Here is a 12003-nt window from a genome sequence, read left to right as displayed (position 1 = left end):
ACTCAGTCACCTAGCTTGCTTGCAACCCAATTGGGACCAGAGCAAGGTCTCCTGAGTACTGGTCCACTCTTTCCCTCACCCATCTCTCAGGACTTCTGTGTCCTCAGGATTTCTGTGTCCTGAGGAGCGAGAAAAACAGACGCTTTCTTAAATGCATGATAAATACCTTAAAATATTAAATACCTTAAAATAAGCCATGTACATGTGAGTACCAATTATTAATATCCCAATGAATGTGAATATACCAAGAGTATCCAAAGTAAGAGAAAGGTCAGAATTAGAGGTGGAACTAAGCTGGGCTGCCTTCCTGAAACAGTTGACCTCTGAAGGAAGAGGACGGAGGTTTGTGGCAGGCAGATAGCAAACCCAGGCACAGAGGTTGGAATGAGACCTGTGGGACGTACAGTCTCATCTACTTAGCAGGTTCAGAAAGGCCTGCCGGGAAGGAACAGGGATTTATAAGATTCCATCTAGGGTCTGTTTTCTTATGTGGTTCCTCCACCCATGGAAGGGAGACAGGACTGGCAGCTGCCCAAAGGGGAGGAGGGCCTATGACACAGACTTCCTGAGTCCCCACCCGCCCCCCTGGGCTGCTAAGAAGGCTGACCAGGGGGGTGCCTGGGTGGCTCAGTGGGTTAAGGCCTCTGTCTTCAGCTCAGGTCATGATCCCAGGGTCCTAGGATCGAGCCCCGCATCAGGTTCTCTGCTCGACGGGGAGCCTGCTTCCCTCTCTCTCTCTGCCTGCCTCTCTGCCTACTTGTGATCTCTGTCTGTCAAATAAATAAATAAATAAATCTTTGGCGGGGGTGGGGGGGAGGCTGACCAGGGCCTGGGAGACCACGGGCCCCAAAAGCTCTATTTGCAAGACCAAGGCTTCTGAACTTGGTGTCAGGATTCTTCGCTCTTCCCCTCTCTCCCCTCGAAGTCTAGCCCCACTTTGTTATTAGAGGAAGCCCCTGAGACACCACCCGATGAGTTTATTTTTAGCTTCCCATTCTTTCCTAAGAGCTGCCATGAGCAGAGAACATAACTTAAGTGTTCCCAGCTGTCCTGTGCTGAGGATTGAACAAAAGAGAAGGGATTTTGCTTGTAGTAGGAGAGGCCAAGTCCAAGCAGACGGAAGAGCTAACTTTGTGGTCAGAGTGGGCAAAATGAGCGAGGCTGGTTAAATTTATTTCTTTGGCAAATAATTCTCACTCGATGGACAAATCAATAACATTTTCTGCAGTTTCCTCACTGAAGAGCAGGTTCTTTTGGAAAAGGGGTAAGAGGCTGGTAGAATGTAGTCGGGAATTAGAATCCAGGACTGCTGGACTTGAATGAGTCACCTGACTTCTCTGAGAGTCCGTTTCGTCTCCGGGAAGATGGTATTAAGGCTACTCTCTATCCATAGGGTCCTTGTGGGGATCGATCAAGCTAAGACTCGGAAAGCACGTGCTGCCACATGCTAGCGATGGCAATCACTCAGTCAATATTCCTTTCTTGACTTCCCTGTCCTAAGTAAACCCACTTTGACCAGCCCCAAGATAGAAGCTCATCTTTAACCAACACCCAGTATGGACGTACCACACGCCAGGCTCGCAACAAGGCAGGTCGCAACGTGACATGGCCCCTGCTTCTGACCATGACACCTTTGCAGATCATTAGGACCCTGGGTGCTCCAGGAGGAATGCAAGGGCCACCAGCCCCACGACGAGTCTGGGGGACCCTGATCAACCCAGCTGAACTCACTGAGCTGGCTCACGTGGCAGAACCAGCGAACTGCATGTCAAGCCAGAAACACAAATGCCACCGCCAACCTGAAGTGAGCATTTCCCGTGTGCCTGGCTCCGTGCCAATGAGTTCACAAGCATCACCTCACTCAATCCGAACAGCAGCCCTGCAAGGCAGACCCAGTGATCGATCAGCCCCATTTCCGAGATGGGGAGACTGAGCCCGAAAGAACTGCAGCAACTCCCCCAGAGTCGCTGCGCTGAAAAGCAGCAGAGCCAGGACATGAATCTGGGTGCAAACTGGGTACTCATTTGGGGTTTTGTTTGGTGAAGATGTAACCTTAGTGCTTGGCTGTCTGGCCCCTTTTTCCCAGGAGGAGATCCCGCTCTCTGGAGCTCCCTCCGTGCACGACCCTGTGATACAAGGACACCCTCTCACAGCCACCAGCCACCGGCAAGCCATGCCTGGTGTGGAGCCGAGGCCCTGGCACCCGCCCTACCCTCACTATCTCTCTGCACACCAGAGCCATTAGCCAGGGCTAGGCGGGAAACTGTTCTCTTTGCCCTGGCCATCTGCTTAGGGGACGTGCAGGGGGGTATCTTTCCCCTTGAATAAGCCATCTCTCTTGCTCTCCCATTGTGAATTTCCTGCTTTCTGCACCATTGAGATTAGATTTCCGTCTGTGATAAAAGAAGGGCGCCTTGTGGTGGCTCTGCCCAGGGATGGGGAAGAAATAGAGGCTCAGCTAGAGACACAGCTGCTGATTGTCATTACCATCGCCATTTAATATCTGCTAAGTGCCTCCAGACTTGGAAGTGCTTTGAGAAAACAAAGTCAAGGAGATGGGTAAGTTTCCTGCCCTGAGGAGGTCTCCAAGCAAACCTCCATCTGCAAATCAAATTTCCCAAAGCCTCTCTCACGCAGGTGTGCAGGTGCGTTCAGACACACACTTCCTGAGGGGGTGCTTCTCAAACCGACATGCAAATCACAACCACCAGGGGTTAACTCACAAATGCTGGGCCCCACCCCCAGGAGAGGCTGATGCTTCCGGTCAGGGGGACCACACTTGGAGAACCAGCCCCCTCATCCACCCACCAGCAGCTCTCGGAGACTCACCCATGTGCTCAAAGGCACGGACACATTCAGACACACACGACCAGACACGCATTCCTGCCTCCTCTTCAGCATCCTTGGGTCCCAGTCTCCGGCCTCGCTCTCTGGGCTCCAACCTCTCCTGTCTTCTTCATGTTCTTCAAGCTGTGCTCCTCCTGCCTCAGGAAGGAAAACACGTGGGAAAAGAGTGAATTGAGGTGGAAAGGCCAGGATGTGGGGAATGGCAGGAGACTCTCCTGGCAGGATGGTCCCCACTCCAGATGGAAAAAGAAACGGAAAGCTTTCTGTCTGGAACACGCATCCTGTTAATCTTCATCTGGGTAATGCCTCCTTAGCTTTCAGACTGTAGCTCTGAATGCCCTTTTTCAAGGAAATCTCCTCTGATTTCCTCTGCTACCCTGGCCATCATCATTAGACCAAGGGAGAGCCCAATTTAAGTGGCCATATCTTCATATAAATTTTCTTTACATGGTTATGGTAGGTTTTTTTTTTTTTTTTTAAATGTACATCTGAAGGGTGCCTGGATGGCTTAGTCAGTTAAGTGTCCAACTCTTGATTTTGGCTCAGGTCATGATCCCAGTGTCGTGAGCTAGAGCCCTGCATCGGGCTCCACGCTGGCCAAGGAGCCTGCCTAAGATTCTCTCCCTCTGCCCCTCCCCACCCCATATGTGCATGCATGCACTCCCTCCCTCTCTCTCTTTCTTTAAAAAAAAAAAAAAAAAAGTATGTTTGCCCCCATGAGAGACAGGATCATGCTGAGTTTCTCACAGTTTCACCCCTACCTGAGCATCTGCTTCAGGGCAGATGCTCAGAAACATTTGTTGAATGAATAAATGAACCCTCACACGTGTGCACAGCTCACACCTACACACAGGTATTCACACAAGAAGACATTCACATGTACTCTTTCATGTCTACCCTCAGCATTCTTTGCAGAAAAACATAGCAGACACTGTTTGGACACTGTTTGAGGTATAGAAGTTAATTCAACTCTTCTGAAAAACAATTCAGCATTTGGAATAGAAATGTAAACAATCCTACTTATTGAAATGTACTCATAGCAACAGTGTTTATAAAGCAAACTCTGGAAACTAACTATCCCTACTTAGATGTCCACTGACAGATTAAGAAAACTGATATATCTAGCTAATGGAATAGCCTACAATTGTTAAAGATGATAATATCCATCCCTTTGGGGAAGGTGCTTATCTCATATTATTGAGAAAATAAAATCAAGATACAAAATAATCTGTAAAATATGATCCGATTTACATAAAACTATAGCCCTCTCTATGAATGCATAGAGTTGTAGAAAGATGTTATCAAAATGCTAAGAATATTTACCTCCGGATGGTGGGACTTATTTAAGATTTTATTTATTTATTTGAGAAAGAGAGTGTGTGTGCACAGTAGAGAGAGCATGAGCAGGGACAGAGGCAGAGGGAGAAGCAGGCTCCCCACTGAGCAGGGAGCCCTACACAGAGCTCGATGCCAGGACCCTGAGATTATGACCTGAGCTGAAGGCAGACACTTCACCGACTGAGTCACGCAGGTGCCCCAGATGGTGGGATTGAAGATGATTTTTACTTTCTTCTTTGTGATTGAAGATGATTTTTACTTTCTTCTTTGCGATAGTACCGACTTCATACTGTTGCTGAGAGATTAAAAGAGATAAAATGTGGATGATGTGGAGAGTTTAGAGCATGATACTAGGCACAAACAGTTCTCTTTATATCATTTGTATAGTTTCCAGGATTGCTTTGATTTTTAAAAATCCTCCTGTAGGGAGAACAAAGTTACAAAATCACAAGAACAATAAAGCTTTAAAACATAGACCTAGTTGGAAAGGGCCAAGGGCAGGTATGTGTCCTCCAGCTCTAGCTCAAACCGCAGTCCCAGCATTTAATACAGTCCTCAGTACTAGTAAGTGCTTACAACAATTTGTTGAATTCAACTGGATTTGGAGCATCCATTAGTCCAGTGAGAAGCTTTATCGGAAAAGAACCTAATGGAATAGTAGTCTCCAGTCCCACCCCGAGGCAGACCCCAGCCAGACTTCATTGTTGATACTGAGGGTGTCAGCCATGCTTCCCCAATGGGTCAGAGTGTTTGGAGTTTCTTTCTCCGTTTTAAAACTTTAATTTTTTTTAACTTGAAAGAAAGAGCAAGCGGAGATTGAGAGTACGAGGGGGGGCGGGGGTGAGGGGAAGAAGGAGAAACAGACTCCCCGCTGAGCAGGGAGCCTGGACCCCAGGATCATGACCTAAGCCAAAGACAGACACTTAACCAACTGCACCACCCAGGTGCCCCGACTGCAGTGCAGTGTTTCTAACTAGATTTAGAGCCCTTGCCTGGGACACATCAAACCCAGGAAATTAAGGAAATGCAAATCCCCATTCCTCTTTCTCCCACCCACTGAGCTCTTCATTAAACTGCAGTTAAATTAACATCTCTCTTCTTCAACAAGACCCAACATCACTGCAGCAAGCTGACTAGCCTTTGGCTTCTTTAGATGAGAGATTGTTCACTTCTTCCTGAAAGTGGACAGTGGGGGTAAGTAAAAGACATGGTTCCAAAGCAATTTCCAGGAAGCAACTATCCAAAGTCATCACCTGCAGATCCCCAGGTTTTGTCTTTTTGCGTGGTCTAATATAGCAGTCCTCAAAGTGTGGGGGTGCCTGAGACATTTTCAGGGGATCAGCAGGTCGAAACTATTTTCATAATAATACTATGATGTCATTTGCCTTTTCCATTGTGGTGACGTATGCACCGATGGCACACAAAAGACAGTGGGCAAAACCGTTGGCTCCTTCGTGTGAATCAAGGCAAGGGCACCAAATTGTGCCTGTAGTCATTTTACCACCACACACTTTTCAGTTTTGTTTAGGAACATCCTTGCTGAAGCAGTATAAATTATGAATTATTACAAGGTATCAACTTATTTAAATCTCAATCCCAAATACATGTCTTTTTAATATTCAGAGTGAAAAAAATGAGAGCACCTGTGCTGCATACCAAAATTTTGAGGTTGTTTCGAGAAAAAGCACTTATGTTTCAGCTGCGAGCTGAACTTGCCACTTTCTTCATGAAACACCATTTTTCCTTGAAAGAAGATTGACGAACTGCGATTACTCCGACTTCAGAGTTGGCAACCATTTCCTCAAAAATGAACAAAATGAGATTGTCACCTCAAAGAAAACATCTGACAGTGTTTGTTCCTAATGATATAATTTAAACTTTCAATTGAAAATTTGGATTTTGGAAGATTTGGATCCTTCACCAGGAGCTTCCCAATCCTTAAAAGACTTTTCTGATGAGATCAGTGATGATATGAATAGATTTGTTTTCATATTGTAAAATGGAATGTGTCAACATCTGGAAGATGTTCATAGCTCAGAACCAATATTTTCCAAATGATCAATTCATAATGTTATGAAATTATACATGGGTGAAAAACCCATTGAGAGTGCAACATAGACCAAGAGATTTAAAGACAATCAAAGACAAAAAGTTCATTGATAGATTTCAGACTCCACGTTGCAACTAATCTTAATCAAACTACTGCTTGTCAAGTTTGCATACAGTATTGAAGTATCCACAAGTACTTGAAAAGGCTATTAAAATATTCTTTCATGGACTGCCTGGGTGGCTCAGTGGGTTAAGCATCTGCCTTCGGCTGAGGTCATGATCTCAAGGTCCTGGGACTGAGCCCTGCATCGGGCTCTCTGCCTAGCACGGAGTCGACTTCTCCCTCTCACTCTCCCTCTGTGTGCTTTATCCCTCTCTCACTCTGTCTCAAATAATCTTCGAAAAAAATCTTTGAAAAAAATACTCTTTCACTTTCCAACTCTGTATCTGTGTGAGATCAGATTTTCTTCGTATATTTCAACCCAGACAACATATCACAACAGATTGAATACTGAGGAAGTATGAGAATCCAGCTATCTTTTGTTAAGCCAGATAGTAAAGAGATTTGCAAAAACATAAAACAATGCCACTGTTCTTACTTTTTGTTTTGAAAAATGCAGTTACTTTAATAAAATTATTATTTATGTTAACATGTGATTAAATACTTAGCCATAAAGGTAATGAAATAGGTACAGGACCTATATGCTAAAGACTATAAAACTTAAGTGAAAGAAATCAAGGAAAATCTAGGTAAATGGATAATATGGGGTGCCTGGGTGGCTCAGTCAGGTATGCCTCTGCCTTTAGCCCAGGTCATGATCCCAGGGTCCTGGGATCAAGCCCCATGTCAGGGCTCAGCAGAGAGCCTGCTTCTCCCTCTCTCTCTGCCCCTCCACCTTGTTCATGCTTTCTCACTCTTTCTCATAAATAAATAAACAAACAAACAAATGAAATGCTATGTTCCTGGTTCAGAAGACTCATTAGTTAACATGCTAATTCTCTCCAAATGGATTATAAATTCACCACAATCCCAATAAAAATTTCAACAGGATTCTTTAGAGATTAGAGACAAGCTGGTTCTAAAACTTGAAAGGAAAAATAAGGACTCAGAAGACCTAAAATAATTTTGAAAAAAAATTGGAGGACTCACCCTACCCAAATTTAAGACCTACTATAAAGCTAAAGTAATTAAGACAGGGTGGCATTACTGAAAGGATAGACACATAGATCAAAGAAATATACCCACACGGATATGCTCAATTGACTTTTGAGAAAATGAAAGGGCAACTGGATGGGAAAAGTGCAGTCTTCAAAATATGGTGCTAAAACAACCGGACATCCATTAACGGACAAATGAACCTCAATCTAGATCACAATGGTATCTCAAAGTTAACTCTAAATGGATCCTAGTCCAAATAAAAAACATAAAACAACAAAACTCTTAAGAGAAAACATCAGAAAAAGTCTTCAGTCTTCATGAGCTTAGATTTGGCCAAGAGTTCTTAGCACAATCCAAAAAGAAAAAAAAAATGATAAGTTGGAATTCAGCAAACTCACTTTGTCTCTATAAGGGCACAATTAAGAGGATGAAAAGACAAGCCACATAGGGAGAAAATATTTATAAATCAAATATCCAGCAAAGATTAGTAACTAGAATATATAAAGTATTCTCAGAATTCAACAATAAGAAGACTAGTATCTAACATATATAAAGAAAAGAACTCTCAGAATTCAATGATAAGAAAAAAACAACCCAACAAAGAAATAAGAAGATCTGAACAGACACTTAGCCAAAGAGGATCTCCAGATGGCAAAATAACACATAAAAAGATGCTCAACATCATTCGTTGTTGGAGGAATACAAATTAAAACCACAATGAGATACCACTACACACCTATTAAAATGGCTGCCCTAAAAAATCTGGGCGATACCAATCACGGGGAGATGAGGAGCAAGTGGGGCTCCGATATTATGGTAGGAACGCAGAATGGTACAGATCCTCTGAAAACAGGCTGGCAGTTTCTTATACAGTCAAACATACAATCACCATATGACCCAACAATCCCACCTGTAGTAATTAATCCTCGAGGAAAGCAAACTTCAGTCACTTGAAAATCTGTACACGAGCATTGAAATCTATGCTCATCTTAATTTCCGCCATGATCTTATCAAGAAGGAACAGCTTTGACTCATGAGAACTTCTAGGCCTTTGTGCAATGTTTACAACAGAGACAAGCGTGGACTGTCTCCAAGGAGAAGGGCTTTGGGGGCGGAAGAGAAGGGAGCAGCTAGAGCCTGACCCAGCGAGACAGGGGGTTCTTGAGACTAGGGGTACAGAGAGCTGCAGATTCGCGAGCTGTTGCCTGCACCTGTAAAATTGTGTGAGGGGGACCCGTGAAGGCCGCTGTGGAGCGGCCAGCCTGGGAGCAGGGTGTGGCCTCCCTCAGAGCGTAGCATCCTGAGGAAGAACAGGAGGAGGAATGCTTTCCAGACAGGCTGAGAAGTTCAGTCAGATTTTCATCTATTTTATAAAGAAAGGTGACATTTCTTGTACCTTCGTGGCATGGAGCAAATTCCTGCTGACTGCCCGGGGTGTTCGTCGGAACCCCAGAGATCGGACAGGGGTCTCCTGGGGAACACCACTTACGGAGCTTGTGGGAGACAGAAGGAGCGACCAGACGGCCAGAAGGGAGAGCTTGATGCCGGGAGTCCTCAAGAGTTCAGTTCCAGCAGGGAGTTCCAGTAGGATGAGGACTGAAAAGCTGCCATTGGATTTGGCAACATGGCGGCTCACTGACGTGATGGGGCAGGAGCCAGATGGCTGTGACTTGAGGAGCCCACAGGGCACAAAGTTGTATGTCCCCTCACAGCCCTGAACCATCAGCTCCATTGGCCGTGTGGCCAAATGCTTCCAGGGCACCCAGGTACCCATCCTGGTCCCATCAGTGGCAAGAGAGAGCAGAGAGAGCTCAACCCAGTGGCCCTCCATGACTGAGAGAAACCCCCAGCAGGTGACGTCCAGCTGCCTCGGGCGGTGGTGTCACCTTCGTAGAAGACCAACCCCATTGCAATAAAACAGAGAGGCAGGTTTATACAGAGAAATGGCAAATCTCCTAAGAAACTGGAACCCTGTGAAGATTTATTCAAATTCCCCACTCCCGTCTCATTGGTTTGCTGAAGGGGTGGAGAGAGAGATGAAGGATCTGGCCCTTTCGCTGCAAATTCAACGTTTGTTTCGAGGGCTCGATATGCCAGTCACTGTCCTGCATGTTGACACACAGCCTCCCGTTTCGCCCTGCAACAGCACGTGGCAGAGATGCGCCTACGCTGCGTGAGGGGACGGAGAGCCCGGCTTGCCCAAGGTCACAGAGCGAAGGAAGCGGAGCTGGAATTTGTGCCTCTGGTTCCCTCCGGTCCAACTTCACGGCTCTTTCCACTAAAACAGTGTCATTAGGAGGAGTTCCAAGAAGATTCCCAGCTCCCTCCTTGTATGAAAAGTGAAGAACTTATTCTGGGACTCAGACCTTTGGCAGAAGAATCACCCCGTTACGTCCACGTCCCACATCCCGCGGGCAGGAGCTGAGCCGTGCAGGACCAAAGCCCAGGCCATGCCCTCCTCTTCTCTGAGGACTCATCTGAGACGATCTCTGTCTGGACACGCAGGCTGCGTATCTCCACAGCTTGGTCCTCCATGTTCTGACAAGACTCATCGTGAGACCAGTGTGAGCTCGCTGCCTGGGCTGGGCAGCAGAATTCCATGGAACAGGAAGCCTGCGCCAGTGCGGAGGACGTACGGAATGAGCGGCACGAGCCTCTCAGAGCCACCCACCCACACTGAGGAGACATGGAGGTATCCTGGGGTGACAGCTTATTATGGCAGAGGAGGGCCTCCCAGAAAGCATCCACTTGGGACGTGGGTGCGAGAGGAGTCAGGAGGCCTCCCCTCATTCATAATGCTTTTGTCTCAGGTTCTGGAAACTGAGTGAGCTAAGCCTCCGGTCCTGTGACACTCTGAGGGGTGTGCCCAGCCTTCTCTGTGGCATTGTCCCGCCCTGGCCCTCCCACGGCAGAGGCCCGATGGAGAACGGAAAGATACCCGTAGCCGAGCAGCAGACCCTATAACGTCACAGCTAGGAGAGACCTACCTGACTTGGGAGAGCAGATTTTAAAATCGGACAGCCTCGATTCAAAGTCCAGCTCTACCACTGTAGCAGGCGTGTGGCTCGGGGAAGCTTAACTCGCTTGCCTTGGCCTTTGTGTCTTCATCCATGAAACAGGGATAATAGTGCCTACTCTGTGCTTTCGGGAGATAAGACACATCAGGTGGTTAGCACAGCAGCTGGTATATAGCACACATTCAGCAAATGCTAGCTCTTATCATCATTATCCTCATCATTATCATCACAGAGAGCGCTCCACATGCATCTCCCAATGTCCCCCCAAGTGCATCAGGACACTGGCTAAGCAATTACGGGAAACAATAGCCCTCGGGAACCGAACCAAACTCCAGAGGCAGCAGGATGGGCGGCTGGGCTGTGACCGGCTCTGCCTCCGAAGACTTAGCCTCTGCCCCACACCCAACACACTCACGTGCCCTCCCCTCCTTCCCCGGGGGGTAAACTCAGCGGTCAGTGGACTTGACAAAGCCAGAGAGTCTGAGTGGTACCTGGAGATGCCTGGGATCCAGGGACTCGAGGGCGGTGCCACCAGCAACCCCCACTAGCCTCCACCAATATAGACACGCACATCTTTCTGGAAATTCTGGACCGATTTGGGAAGTCCCATCACCCTATTCCATGCTTCTTATGGCTTCTATAAATGTCCAGTGTCTAAGGAAAGTGTTTTTCTTTTCCTATTAAGATACTGCTTTTTCTCGAGCTTATCTCTCCCACGCACACCCCTGCACCCCTACAGGTTACTTCTGCCCTAGGAAACCAGACAGAGAGAAGAAGGGTCTGAAAAATAATGTGGCAGGAAGCCTCCTCACTGGACGTTGATATGGATGAGAAATAAGCTTTGGGTTGAACCGCTGAAGTTGTGGGAAACCGTGGGCTCTTATTGAGGTCGCTGTGTTCTCCCTACTTGCTAATAGGCTACGCCTGCCACCTGCCCCTCCCCCACACCTTTTTGTTGGGATGAAGCCAGAAAAGAACTGAAGGTGGGATCTTTCCCCCTCCCACTGACATGAGAGAGTAAAGAAACCAAATCTGAGGTGTCCGAAGGCCAGGCCCACGGACGCAGGCCTGGAGAATTCTGTGATCATGGCCAGAAGCAGGGGTGTGCCCAGAGACGCTGGCCATGTATCCATGGGGTGACAGTGATGGAGGTCAATATATTCAAGGTAGGAAAGTAACTGCGGAGCAAGAAAGGATAGATCATTCAGAAGCCTATGGGACCACGGATCCAATTCTGTTGGAAATGCTTGAGGAAGCTTCTTACAACCAGGCCTCTCTCTGAGCTTGCAAAGGCAGAGGTAGAGAAAGAGGAAGAAGGGAAAAGGGGAAAGGACAAGCACTGGATTGTCCTTCACCCACCCCTGTCAGGTTTTGTTTGTTTGTTTGGTTGGTTTGGTGAAGTTTTACTTACTTACTTACGATTCCTTTCAAGCCTCCCATCCTCTGTGAAGCCCTCCCTGACCTCTCCATGTGCTTCCACGCATGCCATCCATACTCGTCATAGCTTCCGTCACACTGGGTCACAATCGTGAGTTCCCGAGGACACTGTCATAGTCTTTGTACCCCTGAGCCTGTCATGATAGCTGGTACAGA

This window comes from Martes martes (genome assembly GCF_963455335.1).
Source record: "Martes martes genome assembly, chromosome: 10".
Lineage (NCBI taxonomy): Eukaryota > Metazoa > Chordata > Mammalia > Carnivora > Mustelidae > Martes > Martes martes.
This window is presented reverse-complemented; position numbering follows the sequence as displayed.